The sequence below is a fragment of the Equus asinus genome, chromosome 7 (assembly GCF_041296235.1).
Source record: "Equus asinus isolate D_3611 breed Donkey chromosome 7, EquAss-T2T_v2, whole genome shotgun sequence".
Taxonomy (NCBI): Eukaryota; Metazoa; Chordata; class Mammalia; order Perissodactyla; family Equidae; genus Equus; species Equus asinus.
This window is the reverse complement of record NC_091796.1, coordinates 49,840,438-49,862,520: the sequence shown is the minus strand read 5'-3', so window position 1 is coordinate 49,862,520 and position 22,083 is coordinate 49,840,438. Positions and strand designations below refer to the sequence as shown.

General features: G+C 37.5%; 1 protein-coding gene across 5 annotated transcripts in view; it reads right to left on the bottom strand.

Annotated features, from left to right (window-relative positions):
• DLGAP1 (DLG associated protein 1) overlaps positions 1-22,083 on the bottom strand; it is an 843,533-nt gene that overhangs the window by 481,232 nt on the left and 340,218 nt on the right. The gene's annotated exons all lie outside the window — the stretch shown is intronic.

Genomic DNA, 22,083 nt, shown 5'->3' with positions numbered 1-22,083 from the left:
ATTACGTCACAATTACTTTATTTATTTAATTAATTCTTTTTGAGGAAGACTGGTCCTGAGCTAACATTCATGCCCATCTTCCTCTACTTTATATGTGGGACGTCTGCCACAGCATGGCTTGCTAAGCAGTGCCATGTCCGCACCCAGGATCTGAACTGGCAAACCCCAGGTCGCCAAAGCGGAACCTGCAAACTTAACTGCTGCGCCACCGGGCCGGCCCCTATGTTGTCACAATTACTTTAAAGCAAAAGTATTATAGAAATTTAAAAAGTCATTTCATAACTGTTTAATTCTCTTAAGCAGAGAGCAACCTGACAACCACTGGGGTGAGGTCAAAGGGAAGTGAGATTGCCACCCTGTTACGGAAGCCATTTGCCCTCAGGTGACTTTGTGACTTGGTTTCGTAGAACGGAGAACTTTCTCCTGACAGTTTTCACTTGCTCTCTGATTGTTTAGGTATAAATATCCATTCTCTGAAGATTTTCTGAGTGGTGCTATTATGAACTTGTCACCATGGGAGCCCCATGAGGTCTACCATATCAATAGGGAGGAAAAAATCCCCAAATCTCTCATGATGTAGGCTCTTTTAAAATTAATTTTTTCTCAAGGGATTTAATCAAAACCTTCTCAGGATGGCAGAGTAAGCCATTGGTCCGTCTTTGAAGAGTGCACATTTCTTCCAAGTTGAAAAGAATCCCTAAATCTACATGGAGTGGATCACAGTTCACAAAATAGCTCCATGTAAACAACTATAGAAAGTGGACAAGTATAAATCACAGCTGTACAACAGTGTATACACAGAGGGACAAAACGCATGGAGCATTCTTTTAGGAAGAGAAGAAAACACTGGTTTCAACATTAGCTTAAATTTAACGAAATGAAAATTCCTTGTAACTTTACTGATTCTTTTCAACTGTTTTCTCAAATATTACATGAAAGCAGAAGAAGACCAAAACACACCCAAGATGATGATAATCTGAACAGCGGCTGCTCATATTTAACAACATTTAAAATGTGGCTCAGTTTTCAGCCACAATATCAAAACATCGTAACAAGCTTCTTTAATAACACTTTACTCAAAGAAAATGAACAGTATTTTCATTATTTGGGCACTGGCTTTGGAAGTGCATACTCCTAGAATGGTTAAAAGAAAACTTTCTTCTTATATTTAAGAGGTAGACACCAAAACCTTGAATCGAGTGTGATGTGATTTTATGACTTACTCTTTCAGTATTTATTTATCCTGAGCATTATTTCATGTGCTTTGGGAGCAGAAAGTTGATGAGATGTTTTCTGTTCTCAAGGAGACTTTTAGTGGGGAGAGATATGTGTCTGCATATGCTGTGATAACAAATAATTCCAAACCTCCCGGAGACTTAAGACAACACAAGCTTATTTCTTGCTCACACGACATGACCACTGAGGTTGGCAGGGGGCTTTGGCTACGACAGTCACTGAGGGGCATAGGCTGGCAAAGGTTTCGTCTGGATGCGTGTTTCCAGGTTCACCATACCTGGGTGAAGAGATTTGGGATTGCACACTGGCTCCTAGTTTCTTCTCAGGAGTGACACGGCACTTTTGCTCATATTTTATTGGCCAAAGCATGTCTCATGGTCACATCTAACTTTAAAGGGGGCACATGTAATTCCACCATCTGCTTGGAGGGAGAACTGGCAATATCTGGTGAACAGCACCAATGCTACCACAGAATGATAAGACATGTGTGTGTCACCCAAGTGTCCCTACTGCCACCAGAGATGCCAGTTAAATGGGTCATCATAAAATTTTAAGAAAAATATCAGAATGCCCTGGCTCCCTTAGAATTACATTGCCATAAACAAGAAAGTTGAGACATGCAGACGGATGCATCGTCTTCACCCACTGTAGCCAGGGTTGATTCTCTCAACATCGGTCAGAGATGATGACTTTCCCAGAGAAGAATTATGCTTGTATAAAGGGTATGTACATACCCGAAAGACGAAAAAGCAGAGGGTTAACTGTCTTCACATTAAAGATAGATACATAGTCACATGATATGTTAATTCAGGTCTGCTGTGAAACAGATGCCAAAGATGAGGTTAGATATGAGATTAGAGATTTATGGAGGAGGGAGCAAGAGAAGGTAGGGAGAGCATTCAGACTTCAAAGCAGGTCTGACACCTGTGGAAGGAGAGAGGGAAGGAAGGCGGAGCCTCAGACTGCAACGCATTTCTAAGAAAGGCTTGGGCAGGCTGATGGGAGGTCCACAAGCCAAAGCCACCTGCAGAAAGGGTCCCCCAGTTGGCTGGACAGGGCTGTCTCTGTGCTCCTAATGTTCTTAGTCACTGGCTGGAAGAAGCAGATGTAAAGCATATACTTTGCACAAATGTGGTGGCAGATCCACAGTAGGCAGCTGAGCCCTCAGACGACTGTGCTCCTGCAACAAGAGATGTGAGTGCTGCGTTTTTATGGCCACCATACCTGGTGTTTAGAATTTGTCAGTTCCTGCATTAGCAGTGGTCTTACTTTGGTGCACTAATAAGCAAACTTTAGAGGTTAAGGAATATCAATTCATCATTGAAACCAAAGTACTGTCATCTGAGACTGCAATCTGAGGCCTTGTATAGTCTAGAGAATTCCAGAGAGGCTGAGACCCCCAGGGTCTAGGAATTGAAATGTTTGTGAAAAAATATCCAGTCCAACTCCAGGCAAGGGCCTACAAAGAATCTACAGAGCCCTTGTATTTTCAGTGGATTTTCCATGCCGTTCTAAGCCTGCTATGGCCTCACCACCTCCCTAATCCATAAGCATATACAGACGACACCTGGACTAACTGTGGGATTCATTTGGTAGCCAAGTGGAGAGGTTGATAGAAACTTTCTTTTTTTTTTTATTTGCATTTATCACCATCTGACATACTATATGTATTTCTTTGGAAACATTCATCTAAGTATACTTAACGCTGCCTTCTAAGTTTAGATAAATAAGTCAACTAAAAATTAACATAAAATTAGAGACTCAGAGTTGATACATTATGAATAAGTGTGGTACCCAAATAGAAGTCTCTAGGTGATTGAAATGAGAGTAAAATTTGTCTAATGGGAAAAAACTAATGGCCAGCATACAAAACATAAAAAGTCATTGAAACAGTATTACATTTGCTGTCCTACCAGTACTCAACGTGGGGGTTTGCTATAATCTATGAGGGGTTGGCTTTGCTTTTGTTGTCCAGGAGGAACTTGATGTTCCAAGCCTGAAGAACTGCAAGGTGATCTGCGCATAAACTTGACTAAGTCAATGTTGCATAGGAGGGAAGTCTATTTAGCTGAACATATAAGATGCGGAAGAGAGGATTTTGTATTCATTTTAAATCTAAGCTTTTCCTCATGTAATTTCACCCATCTGGAATGCCCTCGTGGATCTAAAACTTACCCAGTCTTTCAAGGTCTAGCATCAGGACTACCAAGCCTTGTTGCCCATGATCTGACATTTTATAGAATTGACATTCTATAGATATTTTCTATACCACACAATCTAGTACTTAGGTTCTACCTTGGTTTTCTCAATAACTGATTCTCATTTGGATTAAAGGGATAGTATCTTGTATATATTTTATACTTTCTAATCGGCTCTTATCATAAAGCTATGTATATTAATATATACAACATGCAATATATATATATATATAAAATAAAAGTACACCCTCCTTTCCCACATAAACATTCCTCTTCCTTGATTTTTTCTCCTTTTAATTTATTAGCATTTGACATACTATATATATCGATATACTCTCTTTTTATTCAGTTGTCTGTTGCTCTCTCAATGGAATGTAGGCTCCACAAGGGCGGCATTTGTTGTCTCTGAGTTGACTCCTGGATCTCAAATCTAGAGATATGTATATTTATGTACATCTAAATTTGTATGCGTATCTGTATTATATGTATAATATAGTATATATAGTTATGTATTTTTATGTGTATTTACATTCTGAAGCCATAACTTTAATCTTCTGATTTCCAGATATTTAAAATATCAACAATAACACTATTTTAGATGTTTAGGTTATTTGCATATATTGATAAATGTGTGTAACTATGTATTTTTAACATATATGATAAAATATTCTTTACAGTATACATTATAGTCTAAGGATGTTTTTACATTTGTAGTGACTGTGTAAGAGCTAGTAACAGAAAGGAAGAAGAATCATTATTCATAGAATCCTAGGGGCCTGAAGAGAAGGAACTTGATTAACTGGTCTTTGCTCTATGCTGCCATCTGCTGTGTGTTGGTAAAACAACAGTGAACGTGTCAAATGTCTAAAACCTGATTACTGGGAAGGACTTCAGAAATCATCCAAACCAGCTTCGGTATGCACAGGTGAGAAAAGAGAGACATGAGAAACCAAGAGACTTGCAAGTCTGTTATCTGTCTTGGTATTAGCAGAGCAGAATGTGGAGGAAACACTGTTTAGTGGCAAAAACGTGAGTTCTGGAATTAGACTTAGTTTAGTATTTTGGTTACATGGCCTTCAGCAAGTTACTTAGCTATTCTGAGTTTCAGTGTCCTTTAGGGGGTTAAGAATATTTACACTATATGATTTCCATAAGAATTAAACGTGAAATATATATACCTCACCTGGCACACACATGACTGTGCTTAAGAAATAGTAATTATTATTATCCTGCTTGTATATAAGCTCTTCCATGGCAAAGGCATTTTATCTTAAAATTCCCAGTGAGATAGAGTGTCTGAAGCACTTGGTTCATAATAAGTACTTATAAGCATTTCCTGAATAAATTAAATAGTCCCTCACATCTCATTACAAATTACACTGAAAATCATATACTGAAGATTGACAAGTGTCTGTGTTGTAAAGTGCAAGTAATATTGACTGACTTATTCTCTTCATTTACTTTTCATGCTCTAATTATGAATGTGTGTTTCATGCAAATCATAATTTCTAGTTCTCGTATTTCAGAATATTCATGTTCATTACTTTTTTATTCAAACAGAGTTTACAGGCAAATACTTAATTCCACACTTTCTACCCTGATTTCTTTCACAACAGCTAAATATCAGACTTGTTTAGTACCTCCAAAGAAACCATATGTTTATGATGGATCATATTTCTGAAAGAAGAAGATCAGTCCTGTACAGTATGGCAACTATAGTTAATAATACTGTATTGCAAACTTGAAAGTTGCTAAGAGAGTAAATTTTAAAAGTTCTCATTGCAAGAAAAAATTCCGTAACTGTGTATGGTGATGGATGTTAGTTAAACTTACCGTGGTGATCATTTCACAATACACACAAATGTCAAATCATTGTGTTATGCACTTGAAACTAATATAATGTTGTATGTCAATTATACCTCAATTAAAAAAAAGAATATCAGTCTTGGAAAATTATATAATTCCTACAAAGGAGTTATATGAAAGTTACTTATAAATATTTTTGCATAACAATTTTCTCCAAAATATGATGTTCGTGAAACAGTTCCTCATTTTCCGAAATCTAAGCTAAGAGAAACAGCAGTCAGAAAAACCAGCTAAACTTTGAGTAATAATCAGTGACTAACAATCTAGGTTTTGAAACACTTGTGGTCAATGACAACAAGAAACGATGAGGATGGTAGAGAATGAATGGCAGCTGGATAGCAGTAAGCATCTTACATATAATATTTGTTACTCCCTAATATTATTTCTTTTGATATAATATAAATAATATTACTTTGTAATCTATTTTGTGGGTTCCTTAGGGATTCTAAAATTAAATTTGATGAAGTATCTAAGAACAGAATAATCAGAGGAGTGCTTATAAAATGGATAAAGAATGGTTGGAAAAGAACGTTAAATTATTAGGATCTAAAAATTTAGAACTTATGCCTCTTATTTATTGATGCCTGAGATGTAAGGCAGAAGTAGTCAAATTGAAAGAGAAGCATGGCTGGATAAATCCTATCTCCAAAACTGACGGCTGGAGAAATGAGAGTGGTCCTGGGGTTTGCTGAGTTAATGGAAACAGAATCAAAAGGGAATCATGAGGGAAATCCCTAGACTGATCAATTGGGGAACAAATTATGCAGTGGCTGAGGGGCTCAACATAGCACATTTGCCCCCAGGGTGAAGTAGTGAATGCAGCACTAGGAATGGAGAGGCCCCAGGCAGCCAGCGCTGCCTAGAAGGCAAAGTCTTGGCATACTGACTAGCATCAAGCCCGAGTCTGTTTACCCTAAGCCAGATCTCATAATCAGAACCTGTATCCTCAGGGATGCCAAGAGACATCTGCAAACAAAAACATGAGCAGACAGCCAAGGATAATTGAACAGTCACTAAAAACCAATACCATCAAAAAAGAAAGACAAAACTCACTAATAGGGAGAATACCCTAGGAGACATGTATAAAAGAGCAAACAAAAGGCTATATTAATGAGTACAATTAATACCTTTATACAAATTACAGTATTACATGCACTAATAAAAGTACGTTGATTAGCCAAATAGAGATTTTTAAAATTTAAATCATGAGTTAAAAAAAATCACTAGGTTGGCTGGATATTTCAACAGATAAAATAGAAGTAGTGTATTAATGAGCTGGAAGATGGAAGGGGAAGAAATCTCCCAAAATACAGCACTGACGAATAATGAGATAAAAAGTATAAGAAAAAAACTGAGAAACTTAAAAATAAGTCTACAAATCCCAGCATCTGTTTTATGGAATTATATAAGTGAGGATAGTGGATGAGTAAAGTAAATAATTTAATTAACATATCCATGGCTTGGAAGTCACAAGTCTTTGGTGGAAAGGGTCTTCTAAGTGCCAAGAAGAGTGACTGAAGAGACTCAAATCATACATTATGCTGATATCCTAGAAAGCAAGGACAAATATGAACTCCTATAGGCTTCTAGGGAGAACAGATGCGTGATTTACAAAAAACGAGAATCAGTTTGACAGGATTTCTTTCTTCAAGAGCTCTGAATATGATGAAACACTATCTTCAAAATTCAGATGGAAACTCTTTTTGAAACTATCATTTTTTGCCTAGCTAAACTAGCCCTTTTCTTGGGTTTTTCACAGGTTTGTACTCTGGCAAAGCAAGACATGTATCTAGGGAAAAGAAAGCTGACTATGAAAAATAGTGATGATTAAAATAACCCATTAAACATAAATAACTGTAAATAATTGTTGATGTACAATGTAAAAAACAAATATATTGAACTGAGATCCCAGATGATCTCAATGTGGGATCAAGCAGGAATCGGGAGTGAGGAAGGTTGTAGGAGAGAAGTAAAAACATGTTAACTTTCTTATCTTAATTACAGAAGGATATAGATACAGACAAATTAATACAGTGATCAGGATGCTAAAGAATTAAGTGGAGCTCCTACAGGACTACAAATAAGACATTTGAACATTAGGAAGAAAAAAATGAAAACAAAATTCGTGAAAACAATACAAGTAAGGAAAAAGAACTATAAATAAAATCATGATTCCAAACATGAGTTATTACAATAAATTCAAATGGATAAAATCACTTGCTTAAAAGATAGAGACTCTTACATAATGTGAAACAACAAGAAAAACCAAAAACAGAATGCTTGCCTACAACAGACATATCCAAAGCTAACTGACACAGACAGGTTGAAGATAACTGGATTTAAAAAGATATAGCAGACTGATAACAACAAGAAGAGAGGAAGTGAGGAAACATTAATACGAGATAAAATAGAATTCATGAATTTAGAATAAAAAATTTAACAAGAGCCAGCCCTGATGGCCTTAATGGTTAAAGTTCGGCATACTCCACTTCAGTGGCCTGGATTTGGTTTCTGGGTGTGAAACCACACTTGACTTGTCTGTCAGTAGCCATGCTGTGGTGGTGGCTCACAGAGAAGAACTAGAAGAAAACCATCATCTTTATTCTCATCTCCACTCAACCAGGATATGCTACTTTGGGGATCCTTAATAATTTATGAGGAATGTGATTGTTTTATCAGAGATAATCCAAGCTAACGTGGGAGATTGACTAAAAGATTATTTTTGTCTATTTTAAATATTTCAAAATTTTACTATTATACCTAATTCTATAACCACGAATATAAATATTTGACTTATTTCCCTAGGACTGATTTTTAGAAATGGGAGATTACTAATTTAAAAACTAAAAACTAAATATAAATATGTACATAGAAATGTATGTTTGTGTGTGTATATTATAAACATGTTTATATATTCAATTACCTGATTAAAATATTTATTGGAAAAGCAAAATTACTGAGAAATCTTTGGTCTCTATGTGAATCTTTCCTTGAGACAATGAAATATTAATATAAACACTTTCTCATAAGGAGATAATAGGCACATCAAAATGATAAACTGATGTCTTATAATTGTTTAAATTTGCCTGGTTAGTTATCCACTTGCTATTTAAAATGCTTTATAATTTAATAATTTGAAGCACCACTACCCAAATCTCAGACTGCCCAGCACAGTGCTTATTCCCATCGTTCCCAAGAAGTGTACATCACCATTATTTCAGGAAAATGATGTGGCTGTCACCACATTCTAGGGTAGAATTACCTCTAATAATAGTCCCATTATTGTAGTGATTACTATTTCACAATGTGTAATAATGTACTATTTTGAAATCTCTTACAAGAAGTTTTTCTCTAACGTTGTAGCAAGTCCAAAAGGGGGGCCTGCTTGTCTGAGCTATCTTGAAGGAGAAGAGCAAGAGGGAACGATGGCTTTCTTTGCAGGCTGTCATTATGGTTTCCCTAACTCTGTTCGAATATCCATTCGTGGTACAGAGAGTATGTCAACTTTGTAATTCAAAATTCCCATTGTTCCTAAGTATGTTGCAGCTCCTAGAGTTTTACTGCAAGAGTTTCAGTCTGACTTAAGGTCATACACTTTCCTCCCATTGAAAAGTATTTCCTTAAACAGAAGAGAAAGAATGTGCTCACAAATGTGTGTCTAAATTTTAATTCTCTCTTGATCCCTGCAGCTGCCTTGTAAAGACTGAGGGCCCTGCTGTGCCTGTCTGTGTTCCTGCCCCAGGACAATGGATAATGAATAGCAAAGAGCTAACAGCCATTCTGTGTAGACATTCAGCATCACAGAGCCAAACCTCTAAGTCTATGATTATCCTCAGACATTTTTCTTTCGAAGAATTCTCTTAATTAGCCCAGATAGTTTAGAGGCACAAAGCAAGAGTCCCTTACTGCATTTTTAGTTGGAATCTGACTCCACTGGGAAGGTAAAGCATATTTTTAAAAAAATAAATTGAGATTGGTTTCTCTTGGATGTGATCTTTCGTAAATAGTCAATGTATTAATCGTATTAGAAATCAGCATTCTTCATCTTCATGTCATCATCATTCTCATCACTCTTATTTTTACCGTTTTTTTTCTACTTTTGTGAATTACAAGTAAGTGTTAACTCCCTTATCTCTCCCAACAACCTCATGGGGTAGGTGTTATTATTACACCTTGAATTGACAGATGAAGAGGCTAAGGCAAGGGAATTTAAGTTGCATATGGTCACAGAGTTAGTGATGTTGGAGTCAAAACTTGGGCTCTGGAGTAAGGATGCTTGTATTCAAAATCTAGCTCCCCCACTACAAACAGTGTGACTGCAGGCAGGTTTCTTAACTTCCCTGATTCTTCGTTTCCTCACCTGTAAAAGTAGCAAATCATAATGGACGTATTCTATGGAGATTAAAATGGCATGGGGAAGAGGGAAAGCATAAACTGTAGAAAGAGGGAAGATTGGGCAAACGGGATGGCATAAACTCACATTACTATTCATCACTTTTATATTTATGCTGTTACCTATAGAATATTGAAGTAACCAGGCTCTTAACTCATGACCAAATTTAAAAAATAAAGAGCAGAATTTGGTAAATGCCAGTTTCTGATGCAAAGTAAAAATCAATACAGATCCTAGGAGACACAGCTGTTTGTCTAAGAGGAAAATGAATTAAGAGTTCACACTTCTGTAAGGAAAGAACTGAGATATTAAAATGTCCTGTCATCACTAATATAGCATGTTTTTCCAGAAAGCAGATGAATTCGTTTTAATCCTCCAACTTTATACTTTCAAACCAGGAAAGTCACCTTCAAGTTGTACTATCTGAGGATAATGAAGGGGAAAAAAAGAGATAAAAGCAAATCTAAAAATTCCAACACAAGTATTTTAATGCATAAATCAAAGTGACCTTAACAAGTATTTTAATGCATAAATCAAAGTGACCTTATTTTAATGTTAGCCAGAAACAAAATAAACAAGCAAAGAGGTTCTTTACACACAGCAAATTAAGTGGATAGAAATTCTAGTAATTTCCTGTGAATGATTTTTTTTCAACATCAGCTGCTTAATAAGAAATAGTTTTGGAAAAAACCCTCTGTCGACACTGAGAGAAAATGACATTAGACATTAACAATCACCCTATTTTGGAGTTCCTTAGCCAACTGAGTCAATGAAAGTCAGATTATTTATAGAAAAAATTTTCTTAGTTCACAAATTAAACTCTGATAATTGAAACACCACAAACAACTAACCCAATGAGACTTTTTGGACATAAAAGGAATGAAGCGAGGTCAATGTTTTCAAGAAAAAGGCATAGGTGATGGTGAAGGCATCAACATTCTTTATAATTTATTTCTGAGCAGATAACCTTATTTATGGGAATAGATTATTTTGAAGAAAATAAATGAAGTTTATCTTTTCCCCACAACCAACACATTATAAAGCTTGAAACACTTTCAAGAGATATGCATGCAACAGATAAGAAGAGAATGTTTCATGTAAAATAAAGAGCTTTGAACAAGGAGCCAACTGACATGGATTTTAAATCTAGTTCTACTAACTGTCTAAATTTGAGTAAGTTATATATTCACCTCTTTATGCATCAGTAACTTCTTTGGGGGTCAAAAATTGATTGTTGGATGGATATATTATTTCTAAAGGTCTTTCTACTTCTAATATTCTCACTAGACACTGCTTAATTATATTTTATCTCAGGGCTTGAGAGCATTCAGCAAGTTTCTCTCACTTAAATTTTCATAAAAATGGCCATCTGCTCTATTTAGAAGGAAGGGAGTGAGGGAGAGTCTGTTATCATAGAAATAAATCTACCTAAAGTCTCACCATTGCCAATTTTCTATAATTTCAGCATGACCCCCAGAAAGTCATTTTAATGTTCGTCTTAACTTTGGAAGGCGAATCAATTGCCAAAATTTTTTAAAAGTTACTATGTAATTTAAAAATAGTTCAGTCACTTATATTATCATGCCAAATATCTTTTCCCTCAGGGCTCAAGGAATTTTTAAAATATTTTATTTAAAGTAACAAATCACAGCTAATTTATGTTCACCAAGCTTAACCAATATCACAAACTCCAAACTGAACAAACACGATATCCAGTTTTCTGAAAACCTGAGATAAAAACCATTTGCGTTACCACAATTGTTATCCTTTCTTGTCCCGTAAATGTAAACGTAAGTTTTCATTGAGTACATCTTATACTAGAACAGTGTTGGCACTCAGTGTTTCCTGAATAAGTGGATGAATCACCACACCTAATACAGAGGACAAATCAGAGTATTAAAACTTCTCGATTCTGCTTAAGAAACTTTATTTCCTGCTCAGGACATTTTTCTCCTTTTTTTCTACTAATTTAACCTCTCAAAGATCAAATCTTTAGTCCCATTAGTTCTCTTGACAGTAAAATGACTTAAACCTTTTCCACTTCAGAATCATCAAAATTTACCAATGGGAATTTTCCTCTTGTTTACTTTGTGGGGTCAGCCACTAGACATTACAAAGCTTTCTCAGCATCACTACATTTAAAAAAAAAAAAAAAAAATCAGGGGCTGGCCCCGTGGCCGAGTGGTTAAGTTCGCGCACTCCGCTGCAGGCGGCCCAGTGTTTCGTTAGTTCGGATCCTGGGCGCAGACATGGCACTGCTCATCAGACCACGCTGAGGCAGCGTCCCACGTGCCACAACTAGAAGAACCCACAACGAAGAATACACAACTATGTACCGGGGGGCTTTGGGGAGAAAAAGGAAAAAAAAAAATCTTAAAAAAAAAAAAATCAGTGGCAGTAGTTTCTCCAGATACGCCTTTTCTTGTTTCAATACCATATGGTGCTGGTGAGTAACAGTAAGAAATTGTCAAATATTTTAATATGATTGCTAGTTCTAGGCTTCTGAGCTGTGGCTGGGTCAACCTTTATTTATTGTGTAAAAAGAAATAACTAGGAAACAAAAATACTTTCTTTTCCTTCCTTTCTTAACAAATATAACAAAATAAGAACACTTCAACCAAACAGAATAAAAAGTGACTGGAATCTCTAATAACTAGAGAAAATTTTAGCAACTATACCTCAGTTGAAGGCACCAATACTTCCTTATGGCTACATTCTCATGGGAGCAATGTGACGGAGCCCTCACTTAGTTTGATTATTTCAGTCACAGGTACACTGTTCCTAAATATGGACAGTGAATAAAAAGTGACAAGGATCTCATCGAACAAAACCAGACCCAGCTTATTTTGTCTGGCATCGTTAGTCTGGAAAACAACAGCAGGTTTTGAATGCTGTTCAATTATCTAGAATATAAGTATTAATAATATCATTAAGTGAGAGAATAACAGATTCAACTTTGATATTTCTTTCCAACAGCAACAAGTCAAGCAATCTTTCTTATTACAGAGTTGTTCTTTGTTCAATTGTGTTTAAATGCAACAAGAGTTTATAATGCCTCACAAGAGACATGCTGATTAAGAAAAATCTAAAGATTTTCTTTTTAAAAATTGGAATCAGTTGTCTGAAGTCTAATAATGGAACTTATTGTTAGACCTGAACCTACTATCATTCTAGGGTTCTTTTCACAGTTAACTCTTGATATCTCATCATCTCATCTCATCTCTCCTCTCTTTCCTCCTCCTCCTGCCCCTCCTGCTCTTCCCCTTCCTGCTTCTCCTCCTTTCCCTTCCCTCCCCTTCCCCTCTCTCTCCAACAATGCTATCACATTTCTAAGGCTCCTGTTTTCTGGGGGTTCTCTCCTCTCCTGCTCCCCATCAACTCCCTCCCTCCCTCCCTCCCTCCAGCATTCTCTCAGAAATGAGTATACACCTCATCGCAGTGAAGTCACGTGGTTTGAAGCGCAGAAAAAAGAGCTGAAGCTTCACTTTTCAGCTTTCAGCTCAGTGTAGTTTCCCTCAAATGTGCTATTTTTCTTGTCTCCTTAGCACAACATCATATATTTTATTTTTAAAAAAACTATGTATAAAGGAAAGAGCTCACTGTAGTGGCACATTTGACTGGATCTGGCATAAAGTTGCCAGAACTGAGCATTAACAAAGTTACAACAAAAGCCTCATCTACCTAACGCATACCATGTAATGCTGAAACTATATTTTCATTTATGGAATGGGCTCAAAATGAGGAATTAATACAACAGAGTAGAGAAAAACAAAGGAAAAACTTCTAATGCAAAAGAGCTAAGTTTCAGAAGATGAAGGGTTTGCATATTATATTTGGAGGCATCAGTACTGAAACCTTGTGCCTCGATGTAAGCACTTTGCCCTGTCCATTGATATTAAACTCTCCCACACACCCTGTTTTCTTTCTCCCTTTTTTCATAGTATATATCACTACTGTTTGTTATTATACAGTAAGTGCTTGCTGGCTGTTTGTTTCCTTCACAAGACTGAAGGAGGCGGCCAGGGCAGGAAGTGGTTCTGCTCAGAGCAGGTCTACAACAGATATGAGTTGAACTGATTTATGAATGGATTACCTTCACTCTACACTAGCCAAAGGATCATAGCTAAAGAATCAAATTTTGTCTTTTTGGTATTTTATCATCTAGATGCATGATTAATGCAAATATATTAAGGGAATGGATTACATAGATTGATTAAATATCCTATGATTTTTTTCTCACACTAATTTCAAAAGATTCCACTCTAAGTAGAAAAGAGCCATGTTTGAAATCAACATTCTCATTGATGTTTAACTTGTTAAATCTTAAGGATGATACCAGGGTCTGGCCTGGTGGCTTAACGGTCAAGTTCACGAGCTCCGCTTTGGCGGCATGAGGTTCACCAGTTCGGATCCCGGGCGTGGACCTACGCCCTGCATATCAAGCCATGCTGAGGCAGGCGTCCTACATACAGGCCACGTACACCGGGAGAATGCTGAAGCCCACGGTAGACTACGGCCCAGACGTTGACAGCAATGGTCTGACTGCTGTGAAAAGTGTCATAGGCTTTCCACGTTAGATTTTTTCCTATTCACTGAAAATAAGATATTTCCCTAAGTGCCTTTTAGTTTTCAAAGTATAAGGTAAACTGGATCCTTTTCCAGCGAAGTAAGTTATTAGAAGCTCAAGAGACTTGACAGAATACAATGGGATCTAATCTTTACTATCCTCATACATATCCTTCTAGAAAGGCTATTCTTTATAACAAATAAAATTTGTTATTCTTTATAACAAAGAAATTAACACTGCAGTATTGATAGATTAAAGCACCTACTATCAATAACTGAGGCAAGCAGGACAGCATTGGATCCACTGATTTGACTCATAAAGTCCATGGGACACATCTTCAAACTTGTATTCATTCATATTTAAAAGAAATTATTGAATGGATGGCCCAGTTTAAGATAAGTGGTCATAAAGCATAGTCAGAATCTTTGGCGAGGACCTGTGAATTGGTATTTTCAATAGCTGCTCATGGTGACTCATGTGAAATCAGGGTCGACAATCTCCAGTGCAGCTCAAAGTGTTAATGTGACGTGAAGGACTAGACATTTCACACTTCAGATCTGACTAAATCCTCAAAATCTCCATTTTTGAGATGAAAACATGGTACACAAAGAGGTTTTATATATATATATATATGTATATATTGTAGGGCCAGAGCCGCAATTTTACAAAACATTAACAGTCTTTCTAACTTACTTTGAAGTTACTTTACATAATCTTGAAACCAAGTATTCAATACAGTGGAAAATAAAGAATGAAACTGGTAAACAAGTAGCCATTGATGATTAGGTAGCTAGTAACTAAAGGTCTTTTTCTTTTTCGCAATTATAATTATAGCTTTTAGTTGTTTACCTGCCCCTTGTTAACTGTGCTGTTTAGGCAATAGGCTGTCTGACTCCTACTAGGTTCCTGTAGATAACTTCTCCCTAGGTCCTGGGTCACCATGGTAATGAGTGTTTGAGCTGTTTCTCAGGAATTAGGACCCCCTCGTCCAGTTCAGGCTGGTTGAGACCACTAACCCATAAAGTGGGCCTAAGCAGGTGCCCTATAAATGACCTTTTGACATCAAGAGGCTAAAAATTCCACCATTTTGTGAACATGCATCCCATGAAGCGTCATGAAGTCTGACTATGCTTGTGGAGATCATCAATTACCTCACCTCTCCTCACCTCTAATCATCTATCTCCACACTTCAGACCACCTTGCTCCCTACCCAATAAATATCCCTGAGTACCCATTTTCGGAGAGGAGGATTTGAGACTCGTTCTCCTGTTTCCTCACTTGGCTGCCTTGTGACTAAAACCCCTCTGTGTGGCAATCTCGTCATCTTGGTGATTGGCTTTCCAGGCGATGGGCAAAAACAAACCTGGTTCGGTAACAAGAGTTCAAGGGAACGAGGTGGAGATACAGATGGATGTATATACAGATTTGTGTTTCCTTGAAACCTAAGGACTTAGGTACCAATTTGCCAAGCCCAGGTTTATAATCCTGTGATAAAGAGATAAAGACTACAGATTCAGTCCCCAAGTGTACCAGTTAGTAGTTCTCTATTTTTTTTTTGAGGAAGATTAGCCCTCAGCTAACATCTGCCACAAATCCTCCTCTTTTTGCTGAGGAGGATTGGGCCTGAGCTAATATCCATGCCCATCTTCCTCTACTTTATATGTGGGACACCTGCCACAGCATGGCTTGATAAGCAGTGTGTAGGTCCACACCAAGGATCTGAACCAGTGAACCCCAGGCAGCCAAAGAGGACATGCGAACTTAACCACTGAACCACCAGGCTGGCCCCAGTAGTTCTCTATTTTATGGCTACAGATTATTTTCCTAAACTTTCACTGTTTTGCAAATAGGTTCTCTTGTTCATAAAGCTTAGGTGACAGAGTGTGGTTTGATGAGTGAAAGATCATCATCACTGCCAGAGGGGCCCTGTCCATTGCCAGAAGGTCCAGCACATACTGGTTGGGGCTGATCAGAAGCATCAATTTCTCATGTAAATTCAAGGCAAATGGAAGGTGGATGGGGCAGGTTTAAGCTGTTTGCCCCATTAAGGCACAGGCCTACCGTCCATTAGTTTGTGGATAGAAGGGAACTAGGAGAGAGAGAATTGGTGGGAGGGCTGTGTTGGAATTCTTTCCATGCATATGAGCCAAGCAGCCACTTTCAGGTTTCATTTTTTTTCTAGATCTGAGACCTGGTGCTTGGTTTAGGGGGAAAAATCTGCATATGGAGTTGTAGGAGCAGAGGTAGACCTACCCCGACCAGGGGAAAGCAAGCAGAAGGAGCTGTGCTTCTCATCGTTACATGGTGTGGATCTTACTGAATCACTCATCTTTCATCTGTTTCCACAGGAATGGGAGGTTATTCGAGTGTGTCTGTCCAACTTTAATGTGGACAAGACTCATTAGCTTGTTAGCAATGAGATTTCTGCATCTCATCGCCAGAATCTCTACTTCAGTAAATCTAGACTAGAGCCAGGAATCTGTGATTTAAACAATCTCCCTCAAGTCAGTCTTACATAGTCGTGGAGAAACAGTGGCCCAAACCAACCATTAATCAGCAGACGTATGTCTCATAATAAATTTGTCACAGTTTAATTCAGGATATTAAAGTGTTTGTTTACCAAATTCTTCTTGGTTCAGAAGGTTCAGAAACAAGGCAACAATAAAGTTGGTGTCATAAACTACCTAGGAGCCATTTCTTTTCCCTTTGCTAGGTAATTTCCAAGTTTAAAGAAAATTTCAAGTTTGATTTTGGTCTATTAAAAATGCTTTATGACATTACGTTCCTATTTACCAAGAATGTGAAGTGAGGGAACAATAGGCTCAAAGTTCGTCTTCACGCCTAAAATCAGACATACTGTAGTACATTCCTCTATAAAATTTGCTTTTGAGGAACCAGGATTTAATTTTAAATCCTATTTCACTGAGCCAGACTGTTGTTCCTTGTGAAATCTCTTATTTTTGATAAGTGGAATTATTTAAAGTCAAAGATAAATTAAGGAAATGAGCAGGACTTTTCCAGATGGTTGTTTTTCTTGTTCTTTGTCTTTTGATACGATGGAGGAAATATGTGTTTAGAGAAAGGGAAAGAGACTATAATTTAGTGAGCACTGTGTGCCTGTGACAAAGATTCTCTCCTTGACCAAACTCTAGCCAGGCTCCTCTGAGCCCTCTTCCCAACTAGGCCTCAACCTTGGCCTAAAAAGACTTGAACAAACACTAACATAGTTTCTAATAGCTTAAGGCTGATCCCTAGGTGACCCTAGCCCCCCCTTACAGTGCCTGCCTGAGAAGACTCAAGGATACCCAAAGAATTTACTTTTATTCCTGCCGACACCTGAAGACCAGGGCCCTGTCTCCCAGCCTCTGTGGGAAGGCAGGAGCCTAACTTTGATAAGTGCCAGTTAGCAAACCAGACAGCTGTCCCATGGACCAACCCTCTTCTTTCCAATTTTTCATTTCCCTGACTCTACAAAGCCCCAGCTTAACCCCTTTCCTACTCTCTCCTTCTCCCTTTAAAATGCCCAGGCACCTTGGTACAAAGTGAAGTTGAGTTCAGTTCACCTGGACTCTTTTCCCTGCTGCAATAATATATTACTGAATAAAATCTGTCCTTACTCTTTAACTAGCGTCTGGCTTTGTTTATCTTTGACACCAGGCACCGCACCAGATCTTTTACACATAAGACCCCTACAGAGTGCCTCCATTTTCGCAGATGGGGTAACTGAGGCTCTGACAGGTTAAGTAACCTGAAAGCTAGGCTGCTGCCATCAGAACAATATTCTGACGGAGACTTGTCTTGCTCCAGAGCACATACTCTCTTTGGGGCTGGCTTCACGGACAGGCAACTTGCGCAGTCACACAGAGCCCCACACTTGGAAGGGCCCCGTGCTTGGTCTAACACTCTTCTGTATCCGCCTTGAAATTCTTAATAGTTTTTGAGCAAGAGGCTCCACGTTTTCATTTTGCACTGAGCCCTGCATATTATGTAGGTAACTTCACTTCCATGGCCCGCTTCAGGATAGGAACCCTCAAAGTTAGAAATCCTGATGAAGTTCTACTAAGAAGGGAATAAATGTAGATATGATCCCCATGATAAATAGAGGGGTGAGTATGAAGCTGCTCAGGGAAACCACCTGGAATATGCCACTTCAGTGTTTGTAAGCATTTATGCACTAACAGGGATTTGATCTCCTATAAACTCTGTTGTTAAGGTTTCTGATCAAATGACTTTGTTTTAATTTTGTTTTGTTTCATAACATTGTGTTTTAATTTCTTCTGGTTGTCACTGACTAGCTACCCCAAGGAACTCAAGGGTGGGTTTGGATATTTTAACCGTTTTTTCCGAATTGTTCTTTTCCCTTTTATTATGTTAAGGAGATGCAATCACCAACCATGATGAACCAGACCAAGCCTCCCAGTGAGCTCTCCCTACGACTTTTGCCTGCTTTTTAATGCTAAGATCTCTCCAGGAGGAGCTTAGGCCTTATCACCATAACCTGCAGTGTATGTGGAACCACGTTTTCCAACTGAGCCTGTCCAAGAGAATACCCACCTCTCCTTTGTGAATATTCATTCCCCATCCGAAATAAATGTCTCGGCTTCCCTTTGTTCAAGGACGCCATGACTCTGCCTGGTCTCCTATTTGCCGCAAATACACTTTACTTTGCGAGACAACTATTTCTGGTGTCCTCTGAATTAACTCGCCATGAGGGAACCCAGTTTGGTTTTGGTAACAGTTACATTAAGGGAAAAGCACCCTTACTAGATGCTTGTCTTTTTCTTTCTGTAAAAACAATGTGTCTTTTTCTTGATTATAAAAGTAATGCATATTTCCTGTGGAAAATATGAAGAAGAAAAGAAAAATTACCCATAATTATCCAAGCAGAGAAAATATTTTGGTATACATCGTTTTTCCTTATGCATTTATATATGCATAGATATATATTTTTATTTTTACTGATGTCTGTCTATTGATCAATTGATTAATGGATCAATGTATCATCTATCTATCAGGAGTCACAGAATTCATGATTTGAATTTGATTCCTGTGGCTTTCTTTTTTCATTTAATTTATCCTAAGGATTTCCCTTATGGGGAAAATGATTCTTCACAATGACCTTTTCACCAATCTCTCCATTGTTAAAAATTCAGATTTGTTCTCTTCTTTTTAAACCTTGTTTTTTAGTACTGACTTTAAATCAAGGAGTACACGCTGCAAGGAGCAGGGGTCAACTAAATTCAGGCGGTTAATGGAGAACATATCGCATACTCAAAAGTGCAGATAACAAGTCCATGGACCAGGAGGGTTTTCTGTACTTAACAGGACATAAATATAGAACAGATCATTCTATATTGTTCTATATATAACAGAAGAAAATTACTGAGGCAGGCCAGGCAGTCTTGGTGCAACTGAAGGGTAGAATTAAATGTGTAAATAAAAAAGGAGAGAGAAAATACTATTTCCAGAATCTTTCCAAATGTCAACCTCTTTAAAAATCAAGAAGCTAATTATTTACTGTGCAGACAAGTCACCAAGGCAGAAAAAAATGTGGGTAGTCTTGGGGTTTGATTTTTCCCCCAAGCAGTGATTACATGCATCAGCATCTGATTCACTTACATGCTAATGAGAGGCTTTATCTTCATTGAAGAATCTGCTTCCTTTGTTTAATTCAGTAAAACCAGCTTAACTCAGAAGTTTGCCACTTAGGAAACCTTTGTCCTCTCTTTGTCACAGGAAAAGCTTCCTTCACGTTTAGGACAAGACCATCAGTCTAGATCTAATGTTGTCATACAGTATTTTTATATATAAATTTAATAACATATGGAAATAGTTTTAGAGTAAAACCTGTCAATTCCTGTTTTTAAAACTTTACAAGCTTGTGTTCCTCTGATGTAGCTTTCAAATCACAGGGCTGCTTCTTGGCAGCTCATCCTGCTTGATCTCAGTCCCTGACCCAAAAGAAAACAAAATGTATTTTTCCACTTTGATACACAAGGGATTTCCTTAGACAATGAACATAATTACCCGGTCCAATCTAACAATCTGAAGTTAAGTCCTGCATTTTTCTCCGACCTGACTGTCTCTTCCTTCAACGTTTCAGAAGTCTTTCTATTTTTGCTCTCTTTTGAATTCTTGGTTATTTCTATTTTGCTTACAGTGTGAACTTATTTTGAAAGTGATTAATGACTTTGCCATCAACATGGTTTAATTTAATAATTTGGTAACTTAAGCGAAACTTAAACTGGGCAGAAAAAGAAAAGAAGTTCGCTTGTGCCAAATAATTACCTTTCATTTATTTGAATGGTGGAGTTTAGGAATGCTCAACTCTGCTCCTCACTGGTGGGGATGATCTAAGCTATGACAAAGCTTAGAACTGGGACACAGTGCAGGAGTGGGATGTGGCATCATGTGGGTGGGGTGGGGAAGGGCTTGGGGGAGCCACTGGATCAAATTTAAGAAAAAGAAGGCTGAGAGGGCATTCCAAAAAGCACTGGACTTCAAAGTAGGTTTAGTTTGCCATTTGCTAAATCTGGTTTAGATTTATTTACTTGTTTTTATAAATAATCCTGTTTCCTTTTTATTTTATTTATTTATTTTTTGCTGGGAAAGATTCTCCCTGAACTAACATCTGTTGGCAATCTTCTTTTTTTTTTTTGTCCTCCCCAATGCCCTAGTACATAGTTGTATATTCTAGTTCTTCTATGTAAGAGCCACCACCACAGCATGGCTACTAAGAGATGAGCGGTACAGTTCCACTGAAGTGGAATGCGCTCAACTTTAACCAATGGGCCATCAGGCCTGGCTCTGGTTTGGATTTAATCATTCAAGTACTCTCTTAGTCTTGGTCTCCTCAGAGTAAAGATCAAATAACAAAGTTAGATTGAATAAAGCTGCTCTTTAAACTGTAAACTGCTAAATAAAAATGGCATTGTTACTAATTAATTTAGTGAGCTAGTGAATTAATAAATTATTCATTAAAATAAGCATTTAGTACTATAAATTTTCCTATAAGCACCATATTAGCTGTCTCCCACAAGTTCTGTTATACTGTGTTTTCATTTTTGTTCCATTCAAAATGATTTTTAAATTTCCATTGTGGCTTTTTCTTTGACTCATGGTTTATTTAGCAGTGTTTGCTTTTTTCCTCTAGCTTTACTGATATAATTGACATATAACATTATATAACTTTAAGGTGTACAGTGTGATGATTTGATGTATGTATATATTGTGAAATAATTACCACAATAAGGTTAGTTAACACATCTGTCACCTCACATAGCTAAAATTTTTGTGTGTGGTGAGAACTCTTAAGATCTACTCCCTTGGCAACTTTCACATATACAATAGAGTATTGTTAACTATAGTCACAATGGTATAGATTACATCCCCAAAATTCATTCAGCTTATAACAGGAAATTTGTGCCTTTAGCCTCTTTCATCATTCCTCCCCAACTCCCGGCCCCTGGCAACCACCAATCTACTTCCTGTTTCTATGAGGTCCGTTTTTTTAGATTCCATACATAAGCGAGAATCTGTCTTTCTCTGACTTAGCTCATGCAGCATAATGTCTTCAAGGTTCATCTATGTTGTCACAGATAGTAGGATTTCCTGCTTTTTTATGGCTGAATAATATTCCATTGTGTGTATGTGTATATATAATCATAGTTCTTGGAAGAACAACACAGACTCTGTGGAATACCATCTTGGCTGTCAGAAGCAATTAGGAAAGCTGGGCCAGCAGGAAGGCCTGTTTGAAAAGCCTGCTGAAGTGTTAGGTAAAGAGACTTCTGAAAGCAACACAGCAAGTCTTCCCACTGTAG